Source organism: Malaclemys terrapin, chromosome 3 (genome assembly GCF_027887155.1).
Source record: "Malaclemys terrapin pileata isolate rMalTer1 chromosome 3, rMalTer1.hap1, whole genome shotgun sequence".
Taxonomy (NCBI): Eukaryota; Metazoa; Chordata; order Testudines; family Emydidae; genus Malaclemys; species Malaclemys terrapin.
In genome coordinates this window covers 63,198,952-63,220,554 of record NC_071507.1, presented here as the reverse complement: position 1 = coordinate 63,220,554, position 21,603 = coordinate 63,198,952, and positions in this window count along the sequence as shown.

The following is a 21,603-nucleotide window of genomic DNA, read 5'->3' as shown; positions in this document are numbered from 1 at the left end:
AACCAGAACATAAGCTCACACAGTCCACATCCCAGTTTCATCTGGGCATAGCCACTCCTCCCTGAGGATCCGTCTTTCTCCCTCCCAGCACCTGTGGAGGGTGAGGAACCCCAGTGGGCCAGCTTCTATTCCACCTTGGTCCCGCCAGGGATATCGGTTGGCGGCTCCTTCATGGAGCCATGAGAATGGGTGTGTACCTGGCATGGTTCACCCCCATCCGCGATGCCTGCCCCTTTTGCGGCATGAGGGAGAACCTGGTGCATGCTTATCTCGAATGCGCCAGGTTGAAGCCCCTATTCAGCTCCTCCCGAGCCTCCTATTGAGGTTCTGGCTGCACTTTTCCCCACACCTGTTTATATTCTTACACCAGATCCATGGCCCCATGAAGTCGCGAGACCTCCTCGTTAACCTCCTCCTGGCCCCGGCCAAAGTGGCCATCTTCAACACCAGGAGGAAGATGCTAGAAGAGGGCGTGCTCTGCGACTGTGGGGCCTATTTCCGCTCCTCCCTAGTCTCATGCATCTGGGCAGAGTTCCTCTGGGCGGTGTCCGCTGGCTCCCTGGACAGCTTTGAGGCACAGTGGGCGCTGTCCGGGGTTCTCTGCTTGGTGTCTCCCTCTGGATCCCTAGTTTTGAACCTGTGACCTTCACTCCTGACCCTGTTATTCATTCGTTGTCCCCCCCATTTGGTTGGTTCCCGGGTCCAGTGGTCCCTCACGCAAGGCTGGGGGAGGGGCCTTTAGATGTGGGCGGACACCTCCAAGGATTTCCAATAAGGCCTCCCAGCACTTCCTACCTGGAGTTTGTCCTCCCACATAACAACTCAGGGTCCTGAGGTGCCACCTTACTCTTTACAGGCATAGGCCCAGTTTCCTGGACTTCCTCCTTTCCCTAAGGATTTCTGCTGCGTTTATACTGGAATCACCTGCTTCCTCTCAGGTGGGGCTCATTCTGTAATCAGGGTTGACTAGCCCCAGTCTTTCACCCATTAGGAGCAAGCCATGCTGTTACAGGTGCAAACATGTTAAAGGTGGGAGCATCCTACCTGCTGAACCTTCAAGATGGGTCTGGATAAGAGAGTCTGAGGAATCTTAGCCTTAGGTATAGGTTTGGTTCTGTTTATTTTGTATTTATTCTCCCCACTTTCTAACTGACCAAAGCAGAGCTACTCATGGAAATAAGCTGCAGGACTGGGCCCGCAGAGTGATTACATCTCTGTGCAGAGGGCCCAAACAAGGCCTATGCAACACATACATCCTATGTCAAGTCTGTAAGTGACTCATAGGCCTTGTATAAATAATGGACAACACCCTTTCCTGTGAAAATTGTCAGTGAAATATCCACTTTTGTGAACATTGGTGAAGGTGTTGGGAACTGTGAAAATTTTCGCAAATTGGTGGTTTTCCAAATTCCCCTGAACAATGAATAATGTGACCCGAAAAAGAATAGGGGAAAAAGGAAGCTGTGGTGGGGCGGCTGCCCCACACAGATAGATGGAGGGTTAAAGCAGCCCTCAGGGAGGCTGCACAAAACCCAACCAATGGGAGGAGGGCTTGTAGAGAGCCAGTCAGGGGAAGGTTTGTTGGAGCAGCCAGTCAGGGCCGGTGGAGGGCCATATAAGAAGGGCTGCTCAACAGAGCAGGGGCAATCTCTCCCTGGCTTGCAAGGGAGAAGAACTGGCTGCCTTAGAGGAGTACCATAGATAGAGCAGTGCTGGGCAAGGTGAGTGGAGCAGTAGGGAGCTCCAGCCTGAGGACTGCCATACTGATGCCCCTGATACAAAGGGCCTGGAAGGGACTAGGGCTATGGGGAAGTGGCCCAGGAAAATAGGCGGCAGGAGTTGGAGAAGCAGCAGCATGTGGCCGCCAGCTATGGGGTTCCGGGGACGGGGTCCAGAGTAGCAGGCGGGCTCACCCCCTCCCCTTTCCCCCCCACTTGCTATAGAGTGGGTGACCAGTATTCAGACTGCAGTTTACCCCTTGAGGTGAGGGGCTAGACTGATGTCTGCAGTAGGCCACAGCGGCAAGTGGATGAACTAGAGACAGCTAGTTTCCTGGGAAGGGGGGAGAAAGCGGAGTGGGGCACAGCCGGAGGGCCGTGCCCAGAAGAGGAGGCTGCAGTCTGGGGAGCGACGTGGGTCTTTGAGGTGGAGCAGAAGTGACGGTGTGAGACACCACTAGAGGAAAGCGCAATAGCAACCAAGAGCTAATTCCCAGCACGGCCAGCAGCAGGCACTGAAGTGGTGAGTCCCACCCCATCACAGAAGCCCATAGAGTTAAGGCACTGGACTAGGACTCAGATATGGCTTTAATTCCTGGCTGTGACACAGACTTTCTGTGTGACCTTAGGAAAGTTTCACCTTTCTGTACCTCAGTTTCCCCATCTGTAAAATAAGGATAACTATCCTTCCCTGTCTTACAAGGTGTTGAGAAGATGAAGTCACTGATGTCTAAGAGGTGCTCATTTACTATGGGCGAGAGGTGAGGGAGGAGGGCTGTACAGCACTCCAATCATGGGCTCTCACACTGGAGATTGCAACCACAGGGGAGTTCTGAACAGGTTTCAGGAGGTCACGACCATCCTCTCTTTCTTTATGGCTATATGGGAGGGACATACTCGAACTTATGGGAGAAGAGTCCTTAAACTTCTTTCTTTTGTAGCATGGGGTCACAGTATGAAAAGGTTGAGAACCACTGGCCTTGCTAGTTAAAATTTTGTCACCAGCTTGTTCACTAACATACTGTGGATTACTTTTTGATTATTTGATCAGCACCACTAAAAAACCACTTGCCGTGAACAACCTGAAAAGCCCTGGCCTGTGAAAATAAAGCCCCTTTCCTTTCCTTTTCCTGTTTTTCTCCCAGCTCATGCTCTTTGTATGGTCCAGGGTGCAGAACATTGGACTTTACTCTGCAATTCTGCTAATACTCTGCTCTGGCCAACCTACTGTCACTGATCCTCACCTCCCGCCCCCCATCTGACACACTCACTTAAAGAACCAGCACCACTTTTCTTCTACCTGGACATAGTATAGGTGAGAGGTCAGTTTCTTTTTATAACCATCACTCTAACCTTACAGGATAAACTTTAAAGTGCCACATTTCCTTTTATTGCCCCTTTATTACTCTGTGTCTGTGAGTACAGAACCAACCACGTGAGCTGGGATCTTTACCACAGATTCACATGGTTATTTTAAGAAGGAACTACAGAATTATAAAAGAGGGGGAAATGGGCAGTTAGTTATGTATGTTATCTGCTTCTCCCTTGCAAATGAGTATGAATCTAGTGCTCATGGAAGTGAGGAGGACTAATAAAAACAGAGTCAGGTAGGGGCCATGTAAACTTCTTGTACAGAGCTTGACCAAAATGCTTCAAACCTGACCTCCAGCATTCCCCTGGACTCCTCTCTTCCACTCTTTGGCTATCACACTGTACCACCCTTCTAATTTGCAGCTCCCAGCTATTCCTGCATTAGGGCTCTCTCTTCAGCAGACTCCCTGTTACGAAGATGGTTTGCAATGTGGATAAAATGTCCATTAAAGATTGTGTTGAAATAATCAAACAAATCTAAATTTGAACCTGGATCGTCACAGGTGGAAGGCTAGTGGAATAATCCAGGGTGTTACTCAGTCTTCACTGTTCTGATTAATCCCATCTCAAGTCCACCTGTCTACACTAGAAGAGCACCATACAGTTAAGTGAAACCTGAACTACGGGAAGAAAGGGAGAAAGGGAAATGAGATCCTGGGATGTATCAGGTGACGCATTTAGATCAGACCCAGAGAATGGTAGGCATCTAGTCATCCTGGCCTGTTTGTTCTCTGACTCTCCAAGGGCTAAACACATCCATCCCACAGGTTTTGAATCAGGTTCCCCTCTTCTTGAGGCCTAGTTTATTGAAACATAACATGAAATAATTCACTTGGGCCCACGAAGTGCAAGCAGTTCCTTCTCTCTCTGGTGAGCAGAGTTTCCCAGTTAATCCCCTCTAGTCCTCTGGACCTACTCCTTTCTGGGTCACAGGGGCTAGGTTTGCAGGTTCCTTCCTCCTGGCTCTCCTTGGGGCCAACACAGTCCTTTCCCTTGATTCTATGGCTGGAGAGCCTCCCAGCACTTTCTGCTCCCTGTGGGTGTCTCTCATTATATGACAGGGGCAGCCTCTAATAGTCAGTGCTGCTTCTGGGCTGCCATCACACATGGAACCTTGGTCACCTGATTCAGGCACAGATCAGAGCTGGGACCTTAACCCCGTACAGGCCCAGTTCACCCTGTGATGCTAATCTCCAGTATGAGCAATTCCTTCATCTCCTTTACATTATCACCCTGTAGATATTTCCACAGAATTGCTATTCTCCTCTTATATGACATCTTTCCAGGCTATCCAAATTCCCTCAGTCCTTCCTTCTAGGCCCTGTTCTCAAGTCCCTGTGTCAGCTGAGTAGTTGAATTTTTCTGTCAGAAAATGCCCATTTGTCAAAATGTTTCACAGGAATGTGTCGATTTTTGTCAAATCTTCTGATGGAAACCAGGCCGGTTTCAAAGGGAAAACTGCCTGGTTTCCTACCACCTCACCCATCTCCTGGGCTGATGAAGAAATGGGACCCTGGTTGCCCTGGCTTAAACTGGAGTCCTCAGGGCTTTTATGCTCCCTTCTAGGAAGCCTGCCAGTTCTGGTTGTCCTTGGAGCCCTGGCTTTGTTCTGATGGAGAATGATTTTTTTATTTTCAGACTTTGCCAGAGGATGGGAAACCAGGTTCCGACAAGCCCTATTGTTGAATCCCAGTGTCTTTGAGTTTTTTCCTAGTCCTTGTTCAGCCTTGAAAATCTCTCATGAAACTATGAATATTTTACTCAACTACTTAAAAAAGACTGTTCACTTTGGATTAGGAGAGTTCTTAGGGGTGCCCCCTAGTTGGGATCGGTGCATCTCTAGTCAGAGTTTGGATGTATGCACAAGTTGCTGTCTTTGGTGTGTCTGCCTAGATTCCACTCCCTCTCCTCTTTGGCCATTGTTGTCACTCTAGAAGCAATGATAAAACCCTTATATTTAGGCTTGGAAGGATCAGATTTTTATCAGTAAATATCAATAAAACATCAGTTTCACCGTACACTCACAAACCAATTAAAACCTATTTCCATCAATAATAATCAAAATTTACAGATTCGTACAGTAATAAAAATGCTATTTGAGACCTTATTAGAATTTGATTTAAAGCTAACATTTTGACATGACGTTGACTTGAGTCTTTTAATGGTTATAAAGCTTTAACGTTTTGAATCTCAATGTCTAATGTCATTAAATAACTGTCTGACTCCCTCCTGTAATTTCCCACAACTGTGAAAATTTAAATTGATAAAATTGGAAAAAATGCTTAAAAATAAACATAGATATTAGCCATCGAAATTATTAAAAAGAAATAATCAAATTCTGCCAAGCCTACCCATATTGCGGCTCTCGCTCATCCGTGCTAGCCTGGGGACATCTGCTCATAGTGACATCTTGTTGGGTTACAGCTCATCCCCACCGGACACATTCAAAAAATTCTGGATTTATGTTTTCTGATCCCACAACTCTGAGGCACCAGGTATTGCTGCAACTGGATGTTCCTGTGAAACACTAGGAGGCCTTAGGGTTGTGGTCTTTACCTTGAGAGGTTTAGGAGGAGATTTTCAAAACCATCTAAGAGATTTGAATGCATAGGCATCCAAATTCCTCAGGCGACTGAAAATGGCAGTGTCACAGTCTAAGGATAGACTGAAGACACAAGGAAAGGATGACAGGCATGGAGGGTGCAGGGGAGATAATGGTGTCATGGTGTGGCACTTCTGTTTCCCTACAGAGAGTGAAAGGTAAAAGTGGTATATGTATATGCAATACACATGAGTAATAATAGCCAATGTTTTATTCCCAAATGTCCTGCCTTTTAAAGAGACAGGAAAGCCTCTCAGGCTGATGAGTCTGTCTGAGGAGAGTGGGTGATTAGAACATAATGGAGAGCATGGCATAATTGTGAAGTGGATGCCAGAAGTCCACAGTCAGCCTTACTCATGTGCTGAGTCATTTGTGGGACCCAGACAGTTCCCTTGCGGTACAGGAGATGATTGGGGCTTTCTTTGGTGAACTTTATTTTCATGGTGTAAGGTGCTATTGTAACCTCCAGGTACACAGACATCAATTATAAAACCACACAGATTAATGCCTAACTGTTTTGACAAAGTGCCAGCTCAGGAGAACTCACAGGAAATTCCTTGAGCCACAAGAGAAATTCAAAGCCACTCAAGTGTCCCTACAAGCTGATCCCAGCCTGTGTAGGTCAGGTCTTGCAACATGTGCAGGGGTGACAGCACAGTGAGTAGTACTAAGCCACAAAGCTAGCCCATGCGTTAATATTTTACCCATTTTTCAGAGCATCCCTTGGGATTCCATTTCCTCCCAGGCCCTTTGAAGACCATGCATCACACTGCCCTTCCCTGTGAAGCTAGTCAGTGCTGCTCCTTTACTTGAGCTTTACAGGGGGCTGCTAAAAAGCAGTGGGGGTGCTCTGTTCCCCAAGGGGCCCAACATGCCATTTTAGCTACATGTCCCAACCCCTGCCAGCGCTAAAGACTGAGGGATTGAGCTCAGAACCAGGATCCTGGATCCCACACACAGCAGGGAGTAAACCAGTGGGTCAGCTCATTTAAAATATATTTTTTATGTAGTCAAGTAGATTGGTGTATATGTACAATATAGCTCAGCGTACAGATGATAACATATAGGGCATGATTCTGCTTCTCTCTATACTGGCTCTACATGGGTGTATTTCCATTGGATTCCTTGAGTGACTCCTGATTTAGCCCGATGCAAGTGAAATTAGAATTAGTTCATATTGTAACATGTATATGGTCAGGATATAAGGTACTAGGGTTACCATTCGTCCGGATTTACCCGGACATGTCCTCCTTTTCGCGCTAAAAATAGCGTCCGGGGGGAATTTGTAAAGCACTCACAATGTTCGGGATTTCCCCCTCCCCCGGCAGAGCGAGCGGCTGGGAGGGCTGCAGAAAAATCCCGGGCTGGATTCCTGAGCAGCTGTAGAGGAGCCGGAGCCGCCCTGCATTCTGAGTTGGCCTCTCCTGCAACCCAGTCCGGCAGCACTGTGCAGGGCCAGACCGGGTTTTGTTGTGCAGGGCCAGGGACCGGGTTTTGTTGTGCTGGGGAGCTCAGCCACGTGTCCGGCTCGGCTCGAACAGAGCCCAACACCCTGTTCTGAGCAGCAGGGTAAGGGGGACCGGGGGCAGGAAGGTTCTGGAGGGGGCAGTCAAGAAACGGGGGGGGGGCTTTTGGGGGGGGTGGAGAAAGTTTTGGGCAGTCAGGGTACAGGTAGGGGGTAGGGTCCTGGGGGGCAGTTAGGGGACAAGGAACAGGGAGGCTTAGGGGTGGGGTTCTGGAGGGCAGTTAGGAGCAGGGGTCCCAGGAAGGGGCAGTCAGGGGACAAGGAGCAGGGGGGTGGGGAGCTGGGAGTTCTGGGGGGGCTGTCAGGGGGCAGGAGTGGGGAGAGGGATCGGAGCAGTCAGGGGACAGGGAGCAGAGAGGTTTAGATGGGTTGGGAGTTCGGGGGGGGGCTGTCAGGGGGCAGGAGTGGGGAGAGGGATCGGAGCAGTCAGGGGACAGGGAGCAGAGAGGTTTAGATGGGTTGGGAGTTCTGGGGGGGGCTGTCGGGGGCAGGAGTGCGGAGAGGGATCGGAGCAGTCAGGGGACAGGGAGCAGAGGGGTTTAGATGGGTTGGGAGTTCGGGGGGGGGCTGTCAGGGGGTGGGGAGTGGTTGGATGGGGCGTGGGAGTCCCAGGGGTCTGTCTGGGGGTGGGGGTGTGGATAAGGGTTGGGGCAGTCAGGGGACAAGAGGCAGGGAGGCTTAGATAGGGAGTGGAGTCCTGGGGGGCAGTTAGGGGCAGGGGTCCCAGGAGGGGGCAGTCAGGGGACAAGGAACGGGGGGAGGGTTGGGGGTTCTGGGGGGGCGGGAAGTGGGAGGGGCAGGGGCGGGGCTAGGGCGGGGCTCCTCCCGTCCTCTTTTTTGCTTGCTGAAATATGGTAACCCTAAAGGTACATCTTCTGTCAAAGCAAAAATAACAGAAGTATAGATCAGTGTAACATTTTTTATTCTGTTTGCAAATGACAGGATATCCACCTCTGGGATTTAAGGTGCTTTGCAGCATTTTTCAAGGCTGTGTGTACAGATGTCGTCATTCCTGCACACTATGCCTAGTGCAATGCTTTCAGTGATATCAGGGAAAGAGTTACTAGATGATTGAATCAAGCAGGCTGCAATGATAAGTGAGCTGCTTGTGGGATGACCTGACTTTGCAAGCTGGCGTGATTTCATCTGGCAGCTGGTACCACAGCTGGCTCACCACAGCATGTTTGCTTCTCAGGTGTGGCTCCCCAAAAAGCAGCCTGTGCTAACACATGACTAGGAAGCACTTTCCAGACTGAGTCCATAGGGCAATGTGCATGCAGGCTCCCCCAGGTGCGCTCTATGATAGTACATGTGTGCAAGCAACACAACATTTCCAAAAGGGACACAGCTGATACATATGGCTGCATGAATCTCACTGAAGAGGGAAAAAGAGAGAGGAAGAGGGAGGAGTGGTAGGATTATGAGGTGACAGAGGAGTATTGAATACATGTTGGATAGCTTACTGGACTCTGAATGGAATATACTGTTCCTACTTATTGACACTTAGCAGTATACCTCTACCCCTATATAACGCGACCAGATATAACACAAATTCGGATATAACGCGATAAAGCAGTGCTCCGGGGGGGGCGGGGCTGCGCACTCCGGTGGTTCGAAGCAAATTTGATATAACACGGTTTCACCTATAACGTGGTAAGATTTTTTGGCTCCCGAGGACAGCGTTATATCGAGGTAGAGGTGTATTATGGAAGATGAAGTCACGGTGTCACTCATGATTATGACAAACATAAGAACACTTCAGAGTCAAACTGCACAAGTGTTTAATGCACAAGGTATTTTGTCCTGGGAGATCTGGCATCAAATGACAAGTGAAATGAGTTCCTGGTAAACTTGTGTTCCCTTTAAAAAAAACTCAAAAAAAAAAAAAAACAATGATGTAATTCCCCATGGTTATTAGTTTCTGCTCCAAAGACACACCAAGAATCCTGCTGGTCGGGACTGAGGGTTATTGATAGAGCTGGATGGCGACTTTGGAAGTGGAATAGCAGGAGGTGCTGTGGGTCAGGAGTGAGAGTCATCAGCAGAGCTGGAGGGGGAGACTTGGACAGGACTAACAAGGCAGGTAGGGCTGTAAGTTAGGAATGAGATGCATCAGCAGAGCCAGAGTGAGAAACTTACTTGTTGCCCACCATCACTATCCGTGACTTTAGCCTATAAATTTAGTCACTCACTTTAAAAAAAAAAAAAAAAATTCCCATACAGACAGATCTAAAAAAAAAAAAAAAAAAAAAACTAAAATCTGGCAGGAGCTCAGGGAAGTTGAGATACCTCTTGAGCAGTCAAGACTTGTATGCTTTATATTATATCATGACTTGGACAGCTTGACACAAGGAGAAAATTCTAGCCAACAGCTGGTCTGTTGGGGAGCTTAAATAGAATAATCATGATGTGTGACAATAGGAACAAGGATAGCAAATATTTGATTTTGCTTTGTAATATCTTTCAGGCTGCTCCCGATTAACAAGAGGAATTTTATCAGGTGTATGAAGTGACTTAGATAAGGCAGATAAGTTCAACTCTCACCACTTAACTGTCTGCCCTGACTTAGAGAGACAAGGTGGGGGAGATAATATCTTTTATTGGACCAACTTCTGTTCCGGGGAGCTGTTCTCTTCTCTGTGTGGCTCGAAAGCGTGTCCCTCTCATAACAGAAGTTGGTCCAATAAAAAATATCACCTTACCCACCTTATCTCTCTAATATCCTGTGACTGACATGGCTACAACTACACTACCCTACCTTATGCAGAAATCAAAATGCTTTTTGAAAGAAACATGTCTAGGCAGTAGAAATTAATCCGTTTCCTGTTTATTGACGGGTTGGCCCACATACTGCCTACTGGGATCTTCCACAGCAGTCATGAGATCTCTTGGGAGGAGCTGAGACGTTCAGGAGAAGTTATCTGGACTTTTAAAAATCACAATTTTTGTAATGATTTGTCAGTGTAGTGGGGCGGTTACCCCGCTCCTGGGATATGAGGAGTGAGAACAGCTGAGGGAGGCTGGCTGAGTAGCTGACCACAGGTGTGGCCAGCTCAATCAGGGCCCAGCTGGCCCTGATAAGAGGGCTGTGAGGGAAGAGCTGGCTTAGAGTCTCACTCTAGCCTTGGAGTGGGAAGGACTTAGCTGCCTGGGAGCACAGGGACCTGAAGCAAAGCAGTGCTGGGGAAGGGCAGGCAGAGTCGGGGAGCTCTGTCCTGGTGAGTCCCCAGGCTGAGGCCTTGCTGAAGGCCAAAGGGGGTACTGGGGCTGTAGGGAGACAGCTGGGCCTAGAAAGGCAGCAGGTCCAACCCCCTTGTCAATGATGAGTGGCCATTAGACTGCAGTTTGCCCCACTGAGTGGGGGCTAGATGACGACTGGCAGTAGCCACTGAGGCAAGGTGGGTATAGGGGATTGGGGGGTCCCCTGGGAGGGGAGACCCAGAGTATGGGGACTGCTGTGGGACAGAACCCCAGGGTAAGGGGCACGGGGGTCCAGGAGGGACACGGGGCCTGAGGCAGGAGAGACCCCGGCCAGCCGGAGATGCTCCAAGTGCTGGAATGAGCTAATTCCTGGAGGACCAGCAGGAGGTGCCATGCTCGGGAGTGCTTGATTTGCCACAGTCAGTAATAAAAATGGTACATTCCTAGCATTTCAGAGATTTTTACCCTGACCAGGAAATATACTGACCATCCAAAGCTGTCTTGATTTGATAAATCTGCCTTGATCTGTGCCCTGAAATTCATCTAGGTCTAATAATCCATGCATTGATGCTGTTCTAACTGTTGTTGGATGGAAATACTATAAAGTTCCCTTTCCAGCAAGGTAGTGTAGACTCAAATCTGCAAAAAATCAGGTTCCCAAGTGGTTCTGCTGGCACAGACCTTGCCCCCAGCCATCCTCTCACTGAAGCCCCTGGAAACCCCAAACTTATTTTAAATATGTTATGCTCCAAGATGTTAGTAGCTGTCATCAATTACAGACCTGGGTAAAGTCAATGGGTGTACTAAGCACCCTTCATTCAGGCTAACCGAAAGAGCAATTAAATATTCCATTGCGTAGTGAGATCTGAAACATTAGAAACTACCACACAAGGCACTGTGCAGCATGGCAAGGCTTTAGCAGGAACTAAGGGCAGGTCTACACTTAACAGGCTGCATGGGTGCAGCTGCACTGCTGTAGCACTTAAGTAAAGGCATTCCTACGTTGACAGAAGAGAGTTCTCCCATTGGCTTAGTTAATCCACCTCTCCTAGAGCCGGGAGCTCTGTCAACGGGCAGAGCTCTCCCGCCAATGTAGCACTGTCTACACAGGGGGTTACGGTCAGTGTAACTACGTCGCTCTGGGGTATGGATTTTTCACACACCGGAGCAACACAGTTCTACTGAGGTAGGTTCTGTAGTGTAGACCTGGCCCAAGCCATGGGGGCCAGAGTGCTTCCTGAGTACTAGTTGCAAACAAAGGCGGTAGGGCACTGATTGGTTGCAGGTGTGGTGTGAGTGAAAGTGGTTTGAGCATTGGCCTGCTAAACCCAGGGTTGTGAGTTCAATCCTTGAGGGAGCCACTTAGGGATCTGGGGCAAAATCAGTACTTGGTCTGGGTAGTGAAGGCAGGGGGCTGGACTCTATGTCCTTTCGGGGTCCCCTCCAGTTCTATGAGATGGGGATATCTCCCTATATTTATTTTAAAAGCCAAGCGAGAGCCAGCAGATAGTGAGAGACACAGTTGTGAGCCTGGCCCTGAGAGGGAGCAGAGTCAAATGTCCATGGGGCACATTGCTGGCTGGCAAGGCAGATTTGGAAATTGTGAGCAAGGAAACTGCCTACAGTTGTTTGTTTCTAGTTTGAGTACGTTCTTTGTAAATAAACAGGACTGCACCAAAGACATACCTGACCCCCATCATCAATTTCTCTTCTTCATGGAAACAACCCAGCAAGGCCCCTAAAATTGGCCAGCCACTCGGGCCAACAATATATTCTGGGGCACTGGTGTCCTGGGCTCTCTGTTCCATCCTGGTAACTCCTTCCCCAGATTTTAGAGAGTGCTGTCTCTCTGATCCCCTAGGAAGCCACCTGGTCAGGGCCACTAGCCCTTCTAATCTAGGAAGTCCTTTGCAGGAAGGAAGAAGCCAGATCTCCATCTGGCAGCAGAAGTGGGGGAACTTCCTCTCTTGCTGCAGTGGTTGCTACACTAAATAGCAAGGGCACAGATGCCACAGGAGCTTTAATATGGTTACTAACCAGCATCATCTTCTGTAATACCCAGCAATGGTTGATGGGATGCCAACCCATGCAAACAGACTCAGCAGGGTTTGTTCAGACCTGGCGGCTGCAGCCTTCTGTGAGAGGTACCTCCTGAAAGCCACATGCACAAAGGTCAGGCTGAAAAGATTCCCTATGCCTTTCACAGTGCTCTGAAGGGCCCCCTTCCCCCCCCCCAACCCTCGCTCTGGCAAACCAACTCTGGCAGTGAGTTCCATGGGTGAAGTGCCTCGGTTGGGAATTCAGTCGTGCTGCCAGTCCCAAGAAGTTCAGTCCTAGGAGCTGTCAGCAGAAACATCCAAGCTGATCTCAACCACTGTGACAGGACATAGGAAAACAGGCTGGTTTTTAAGCAGCCATGTCCCAGACCAGTTATGGCTATGTGGATCAGAGCCTACACTTCGACTTACACTCTGAAGTAAGTGGGTAAGCAGTGTGGGACATGGTGCTCAGGACTTACATTGCTCATGGCAGCCTGTCTCTTTCAGGGAAGCATGGAGATAATGCATTTGGATGATCTTTGAGGGTAGACACGAGTAAGAACACATTTAATCAATCCAACCTGGAGATGCTACAGACCTGGATAACTGTGGCAATGTCTGCAACAGAGAAGACCCTTAAAGCACAGATTGGAGAGGTACCTGTTCCCTCACCTTTACCCATTTCGGTCTCCTGGCCACCAGTTTAGTTAGCAATCATCCTCCACCCACTGGAACTGGCTACACTCAGCATGCACAGGCTGCTCCTTATTCAGTATTTTCCCCAGTTGCTATAAAATAGAGAACAACTCATTTGAACCTGAATGAGACCCAGCTTCAGTGATTCCCTCTGTCAGGAATCCAAGTCGCTGAGCCAATGGCACACTCCAGAATCAGGGGAACCTTTAAAAGGCAAAAACGTGTTGACAACACTGCTTGATCCTTGTGTTAAGGGTAGAATTAGCACCATACTTCCTCCCCAAGTAAGCATAGATCACTGGAAGGATGTTGTCATAAATGAAGTGCTGGAGGCTATGTCCTTGTCTTTCTCTTTCCCTCCTTCCTTTCCAGGCCAATTACACCTGCTAACACATAGTCTCTCCTAAGAACAAGTAGACCCTGCAAAAGAGACTGCAGCCTCCTTCTCTGTTCATTTTGGTCCTGCTTTTGTTCTAGAGTCGGGGTAATTTCACTTAAGACAATGAGTTGCACAGATGCAATACTAGTATAAGCGAGAGGAGAATCAGATCCTCTGTGTCTAGTAGATGCTGAGGTGAAGGAACAAAGATTGATCACTCCAACGTTAGTGAAAATGTAGGGCCTGATTCTGCTACCACTTATACCATTTATACAGCGGTGTGACTCTACTGACTTCAGTGGCATATAGAGAACTGGCTTGGTTTATTTCTCAGCAAATCAGAAACCAACTTACTCATGAAAATACCATTTAAAAATGCACTGCACTTTTACAAATGAGCTGGTTTATGATTGTTTACCAGTGTTATTAACATTTTGTGCATAGTGTGATTGGGTGGCACCAGTTCTGTTTGCCAAAAGAAGCAACATTTCTATCCCTTGTTTATTTCACATTGTCTGCAGTATTTTCCCAGCTCATCTTCATAGGTGAAATGATCAGGTTTCTGTGATTTCTTTGTTAGAATGCATGAAGTGGCCACAAATCACCAGTTCTAACAGTCATTCCCATTCCCTTCAGCTTTGGATACAGAAAGGACTAAGACTCCATGAAAGAAACAGGAGTCAAAGGAACAATGAAGTCTTACCTGATGTTTGAAATTCCCAGGATGCCAGATCGGACTCCTGGGCGTGGTAAGTGGCAAACGCAGCACTGGGATTTCTAAACAGTGAGAAGTCACAGACCACAGGGCAACCTGCTTCACACCCAGATGTGGAGAGAGGAGGAACAGGGCTAATTCTGCTCCCAGTGACACTGATGTGATGTCAATCCAAAGCAACTCAGTTGAAGTCGGCGGAGTGACTCTGGGATTACACCAGAGACATTGAGAGCAGAATACTGGCCAATGGCAGAGGATGTAGTAAGGGTACCACTTTGCAAAGCAGGATTCAAAGACCCACAGGGAGCATGAATTTTACAAGAGGTGTTGCTACTAGCATAACAACTTGGAGCTCTTCAAACGTGTCTCCTTCTGGAGTTCCCAATAGCAGTGAGTGAGGTGACAGGTAAAGGCAACGGAGTGCAGGTTGTGGAAACACAGGGTGCAGCAATCATTCTCTGCCTAGAGAACTCTCCCAGGAGGAGTAAATTGCATGACTGTCGATGGGAACTTCTCTAACTAGAGAGATGCACTGCTAACAGAGAATAAGTTGCTAATAGACAACAATGAAATAATAGGTGACAGCAAGACGAGAAGACGGTGAGGGAGAGGAAGATGTATAGAGGAGTGACCTATTCCTCAGGTCCTTAGCCTAAGAGTGTCACTTCTCTGGGCTTTTTTAGGCTTGGAATATGGTTTTACTAATGGTGTGCACAACCAAAGAGACAAAAGAAGAGAGATGGTGGGCTCTTCCCTGCCCTTGGAGATGTAGGAGAAATGCCCGTTGACTTCAAAGCTTTTCCCATGTCTCTGAATTGGGCCCAGTGATTTTAAAGGCAGGAGCATGTGTTTTCCTTTCCCTCTCTTGCTCGCTTTCCTCAGACTTTATCTTGCCACCGCTCTCTGACAGCTGCTCAGTAGCAGAAGTGCGCCCTTGTAGTTACTCTACATGAGATTGCTAGGCTGGTGCTGAGAGACCACTGATAAAATCCATTATTAATGACATGGTGGGCCTGAGAACCTCCCCCTGCTGATTACTCACTTGGTATCAGGTTGAGCTTTCCTCCCCTCTGTTCGCTGTACTCCCTTCTCACTCCTGTGACTGGCTTACAGGCTCACGTACTGAGAGGGAGGGGAGGGCCAGCAAAATTTCAAAGTCTGAGAGAATAGCAGAAATTGTAGCTTTCCCTAGTGGATTTTCCAATCAGGCTGTGTTATGAGCCTTGTCCCCTGGATGGATAAACAAATAAATAAATACACATTTGGCATCTTTGAGGAGCTCAGTGAATTAACTGAGGCTTTGTAGTCACAGAGGAGGATCTATAGAGGTGGAAACTTACTGTGTCCTCCCCTTCTTCAGACACTGTCACCCCAGTGGCCAAATAAAGGCATCTTTGTCCTGCACATCCATGAAGACTGCCTGGCAGTGCAGTGTGTGCAACATAACCTTTGCATATGATGTTGCCATTTCAGCAGTGATATGCGATTGCTCCTTATCCTGATCTCTAGAGAGATGACGTTTTCAGAGGAAGTTCTAGCATGTGGTGAACAGAAATTGGACTGAGCTGTAACATCTAAGCTTCTAGGATTATTTGCTTTTATATATTCTGTCAAATGCAGTGCATTTGTATCATATGGGCCCATTGCAGAGATAGGATGTCCACCTGTCCCTTATTTTAAGGGACCATTCCTTATTTAATCGATTTGTTCCTTAAGGTGACCACCTGTCCCTTATTTTATGATGTATTAAACTTACAAATTAAAACTATTTTAAACATTAAATTGAAGTTTATGATAATTGCACTGTATACTTGAGAGAAAAAATACATGATATGCTAAGGGAAATCATGTTTCCCTAAAATGTCCCTTCAAATAAAGTGTTGTCCCTTATTTTTCATGTAGTTTTCCCTTATTTCCATCCAACAAAGGTGGTCATCCTATGCAGAGACTACTTTTAAAGAACCCAGTACCAACTCAAGAAGCATTCCTGCCTGACCCAAACTGGTTCCATAACATTGCCTCGAAAATGCACTTACCCCTATGATCAAGGCGGTTCATAGCCGAAGGAGTTAAACCAACCATCTCGCTAGGAAAATTCAGACATGCAGTAGCTGGCTGAACACACACACAGAGCAGGCTGGCTGGCACATGACACTCTGAACAGATCAAATAATGCAGCCTTGAAGCCAAGAGAAATCTCCAGTACCTGCTGTCATGTTGTGACCCCTTCTGGGTCTCCCCTCGCTTCTTCCTTTTATGGCAGAACAGACTAATTTCCTATTATGTTTCTACAGTGACATTCACCTAGATCCAGAGACATGAATCTCACAAGTTTACTGTCATTTACAGTCAGGCAATACTCTGAGCTGCTCATGCCAGTAAAGATTTTTTTTCTTCAATGGGCCAGATCCGCAGCTGGGGTAAATCAGTGCTGTATCTTCAGAGGCCACCTTGTGATGAGGTGCTTTACCTGACACAGGACAGACTTGAAGTGGAGTAAAGACAAGGGGGCTAGCTTCTCCTCTTATTTACATTGGTGAAAATCAGGACCGACTCTACTGAAGCATTGGAGTTACACCCAGGTAAAGCTAACCTGACAGGGTAAGGATGAATAAGCGATCTCTTCTGAAGAAGGTTTCTCCCATATGGCAGAGTTAATGTTGTTTGGCGGGATCTTCTGAGCCTCCTCTGGTTTCCCAGGCCAGCCCCGCCATCAGAAGCCTTGCATTGGACATAGCTTCCTTCGGTGTCTGGCTCTTGTGCTTGTTGATGAGATGAAGTTGTGATGGGTTGGAGCACAGAAACCCTCTCGGGGTTGCCATCTGATGTGCCAAGACTACTTTTGCCCCTGCTTTCCCTGCCAGCCTGGGACTCCAGTACCCTGTCTTGTTGAGCCAGACACGCCAGTCGGCTCCAACACAGACCCAGAGTGCCCCAAAGCTGCAGACTTAATTGAAAGCAACTTAAGAGGTGTTCCTGTCTTTAGCACTCAGATGCCCAACTCCCAATGGGGTCTAAACCCCAAATAAATCCATTTTACCCAGTATAAAGCTTATGTAAACTCATAAATTGTTCGCCCTCTATAACACTGATAGAGAGATATGCACAGCTGTTTGCCCCTCCCCCCAGGTATTAATACATACTCTGGGTTAATTAATAAGTAAAAAGTGATTTTATTAAATACAGAAAGTAGGATTTAAGTGGTTCCAAGTAGTGACAGACAGAACAAAGTGAATTACCAAGCAAAATAAAACAAAACATGCAAGTCTAAGCCTAGTACAGTAATAAAACTGAGTACAGATAAAATCTCACCCTCAGAGATGTTTCAATAAGTTTCGTTCACAGACTGGATGCCTTCCTAGTCTGGGCACAACCCTTTCCCCGGCACAGCCCTTGTTCCAGCTCAGGTGGTAGCTAGGGGATTTCTCATGATTGCCGCCGCCTTTGTTCTGTACCACCCACTTATATATCTTTTGCATAAGGCGGGAATCCTTTGTCCCTCTGGGTTCCCACCCCTCCTCCTCAATGGAAAAACACCAGTTAAAGATAGATTCCAGTTCAGGTGACATGATCACATGTCACTGTAAGAGCCCAAGCCTTCATTCCTCCCAGCCTGACTCACAGGAAGGCCTGACTGCAAACAGAGCCATCCACAGGCAATTGTCCTGGTTGATGGGAGCCATCAAGATTCCAAACCACCATTAATGGCCCACACTTTGCATAATTACAATAGGCCCTCAGAGTTATATTTCATATTTCTAGTTTCAGATACAAGAGTGATACATTTATACAAATAGGATGACCACACTCAATAGATTATAAACTTTGTAATGATACCTTACAAGAGACCTTTTGCATGAAGCATATTTTAGTTACATTCTATTCACACTCATCGGCATACTTTCATAAAATCATATAGAGTGCAATGTCACAGAAGTGACTTTAGCACAACTCTGTGCTCTGCACCCTCTCCCCTGGAGCTAGACATGCTGCTACAAAGTCCCCAGCCCCTGAGCACAGGACCACAACCCAAATTCCCCTATGGCAATGAATTGTGTGTAAAGCTGCTTCACTTATTTAATAAGGTGCACTTTTAAAAAAAGGAAACAGGGCTGCTACCCACAGAAATGCGGCACATGGTGAGTTTCAACTGGTGGAAGTGAGTGTGATAACAGAGCAAGCACCCAACACCCACCTAACAATGGGACCTCATGCTCTTATTCCGGTGTGTTATTCTCTAGCACTCCAGCACCACTGTGTGTTCTGCCAGCCTGTGTACAGACCACTGGTTTGTGTTTCCATAGGCAGAACCTAAAGGAAGCATGAGCGCAGATGGTGCCTTTCTGTGTTAGGGATTGATCCGAAGCCTAAAGCCATGTCTACACTACAAAGTTTTGCTGACATAAGTTACATCAGCATATAGCTGCCACAGTTAGTATATCTCTTGTGTGTGTGCATACTTGGATCCTTGTGTCGACGCGGCGCGTACTCGCCACGAATGCTTGTATTGATGCACCGTGCAGTGCATCCTGGGTAGGTATCCCAGTGTGCAACCTGCTACCATCTAGCATATTGTCTTTTGGGTAGTTTTGGTGGGACAGGAATGGCTTGCGCATGGGTGATGGGGAGCAAGAGGTCAACTTCCCATAATGCAATGTTCTCCCTCCCATACGGTCATCTCTATCCCATAGTCTTTCCATTGACTTTGGATCATGCCCTGAGTTAGTTGGAGCAACTGAGTTACTGGAGCTACCAGTGACATACTCTGTAGCACTTGTAAGTCAAACACGGACACACGGTGAGACAGAACTAGGAAGGTGAAGAGAGGGGGTGTCTGAAAACTCAGCTGCTAGGTGGGGATTCACAGGCTTTGAGGGCCAAATTCTGCTCTCAGCTACACCCTTTATTTCATCAGTCTTCCACGGATGACTGAGAAATCAGGAGCAGGGCATTCACAAGTATCTCTCACCTCACCCTTCCACATTCAGGTTCTTGTAGGATGAGGAGTGGAACTGGAGAAAGGATCAGGTTCCAGGAGGGACCTAAATTGGTGTGGGACTAGAGGCTCAGGAATCCAGTCCTGGGGTTGGCTGCTGGGAGACAAATAGCAGAGCCTCAGCATTAACACTGGCCTCTCAGAGGGTGAAGTCAATGGGAATTTTGCCATTGACTTCAATGGGGCCACTCTTCACCCCACACGTTTAATAAACTCTGTATCTTACAATTCTGCCTGCTTGCCATGACTCTTATTGCTAATGAAACAGCAGCGTCCCATGCTCCACTTGTCTCTATCTTCATTTTTTTTCAGGAAGTTCTATCTATCTCCCTCCTTCCATTCTAATTTGATCACAGATTCTTTCTTCTCCCTCTGTTTCCTTCTCTCTCACACACACACACATGTACCCTGGGAGGAATGTGTCCACAAGGAATATTTTTACTTGGCAGCCCAGGTAAACTTTCTGTTTTGGCTGCAGCCAGTGGAGCAGAGATCTCCTGTGTCACGTTTTAGCTCTTTCCACCTGAACGAGAAGATTACCTCACCCGCTGAATGAGTCTGAGAGGCATGATTACAGGGCCAAGGTGTGACATTATTGACATGAACTGCAACCACTGTTATACATTGTGAAAAATTTCCTCCTCTATCTTGGTGGGTCCTGCGCTTATTGGCGGATTTTCCTGCCTCAGAGATTCATCATGTGGTTTGGGGAACAGCCCAGAGTCCTTCCCCTCTGGAAGAACCCACAGTCCAGGTCAATTGGGAGGTTTGGGGGGAACCCAGGCCCGCCCTCTACTCTGGGTTCCAGCTCAGGGCCCTGTGGACTGCAGCTGTCTATAGTGTCTCCTGTAACTGCTGCATGACACCTCCAACTCCCTGGGCTACTTCCCCATGGCCTCCTCCAAACACCTTCCTTATTCTCACCACAGGACCTTCCTCCTGGTGTCTGATAATGCTTGTGCTCCTCAGTCCTCCAGCAGCACACCCTCTCACTCTCAGCTCCTTGTACCTCTTGCTCCCAGCTCCTCACACTCCCCCCACAAACTGAAGTGAGCTCCTTTTAAAACCCAGGTGCCCTGATTAGCCTGCCTTAATTGATTCTAGCAGTTTCTTCTTAATTGACTCCAGGTGTCCTAATTAGCCTGCCTGCCTTAACTGGTTCTAGCAGGTTCCTGATTACTCTAGTGCAGCCCCTGCTCTGGTCACTCAGGGAACAGAAAACTACTCATCCAGTGACCAGTATATTTGCCCTCTACCAGACTCCTGTACCCACTGGTCTGGGTCTGTCACATATCCCTCCCCCCTGCTCAACGCCAAGGGGTTGGGCAGCTTGGGACGCCAGACAGTGCACACGTGACAAGCCATCGGCGTTGCCATGACAGCTCCCTGCTCTGTGTTGCACACGGAACTGGAAGGTTGGAGGGATAAGAACCATCTGGTCACCCTTGTGTTCTTCTCCTTGTTCCGCTGCATCCATTGAAGACTGGCATGGTTGGTCACGAGGACAAATCTGTGCCCGAGCAGGTAGTAGCGCAATGTTTCCATGGCCCATTTTACAGCGAGGCATTCTCTCTCCACCACTGCATATTTTTGTCCCCTTGGAAGGAATTTCCGACTGAGGTATAGAATTGGGTGTTCCTCCTTCCCGACCATCTGTGATAGAACGGCCACCAACCCTACTTTTGATGCATCCATCTGCAGGATAAACTCCCTGGTGAAATCTGGGGCTATCAGTACAGGGTTACTGCAGAGGGCAGTCCGTAGGTCTGTGAATGCTTCCTCTGCTGCGTCAGACCATCTCACCAGATCAGGTCCACGGGCTTTCACTAGGTCTGTCAGGGGGCTTGCCCTTGTGGCAAAGTGAGGGATAAATCGTCAGTAATACCCCACCACACCTAGGAACGCCTGGACTTGTTTCTTGCGACTTGGTCGAGGCCAATTTTGGATGGCCTCTAACTTGTTCACTTTGGGTTTTACCAACCTTTTCCCACAGTGTAGCCAAGATATTTGGCTTCTGTAAACCCTACAGCGCACTTGGCAGGGTTTGCTGTAAGACCAGCTCGCCTGAAGGTATTGAGGACTGCCTCCACCCTCTCCAGGTGGGTTTCCCAGTCTGGGGTATGAATGACCACATCATCCAAGTAGGCAGCAGCATAACTGTTATGCGGGCGTAATAGCTTGTCCATGAGGCGCTGGAAGGTAGCTGGGGCCCCATATAGTCCAAAAGGGAGGACAGTCTATTGAAAAAGACCCTCTGGTGTAGAGAACGCAGTCTTTTCCTTTGTGTCTTCTGCAAGGGGAATCTGCCAGTACCCTTTTGTCAAGTCAAGGGTAGTCAAGTACTGGGCATTACCCAGACGG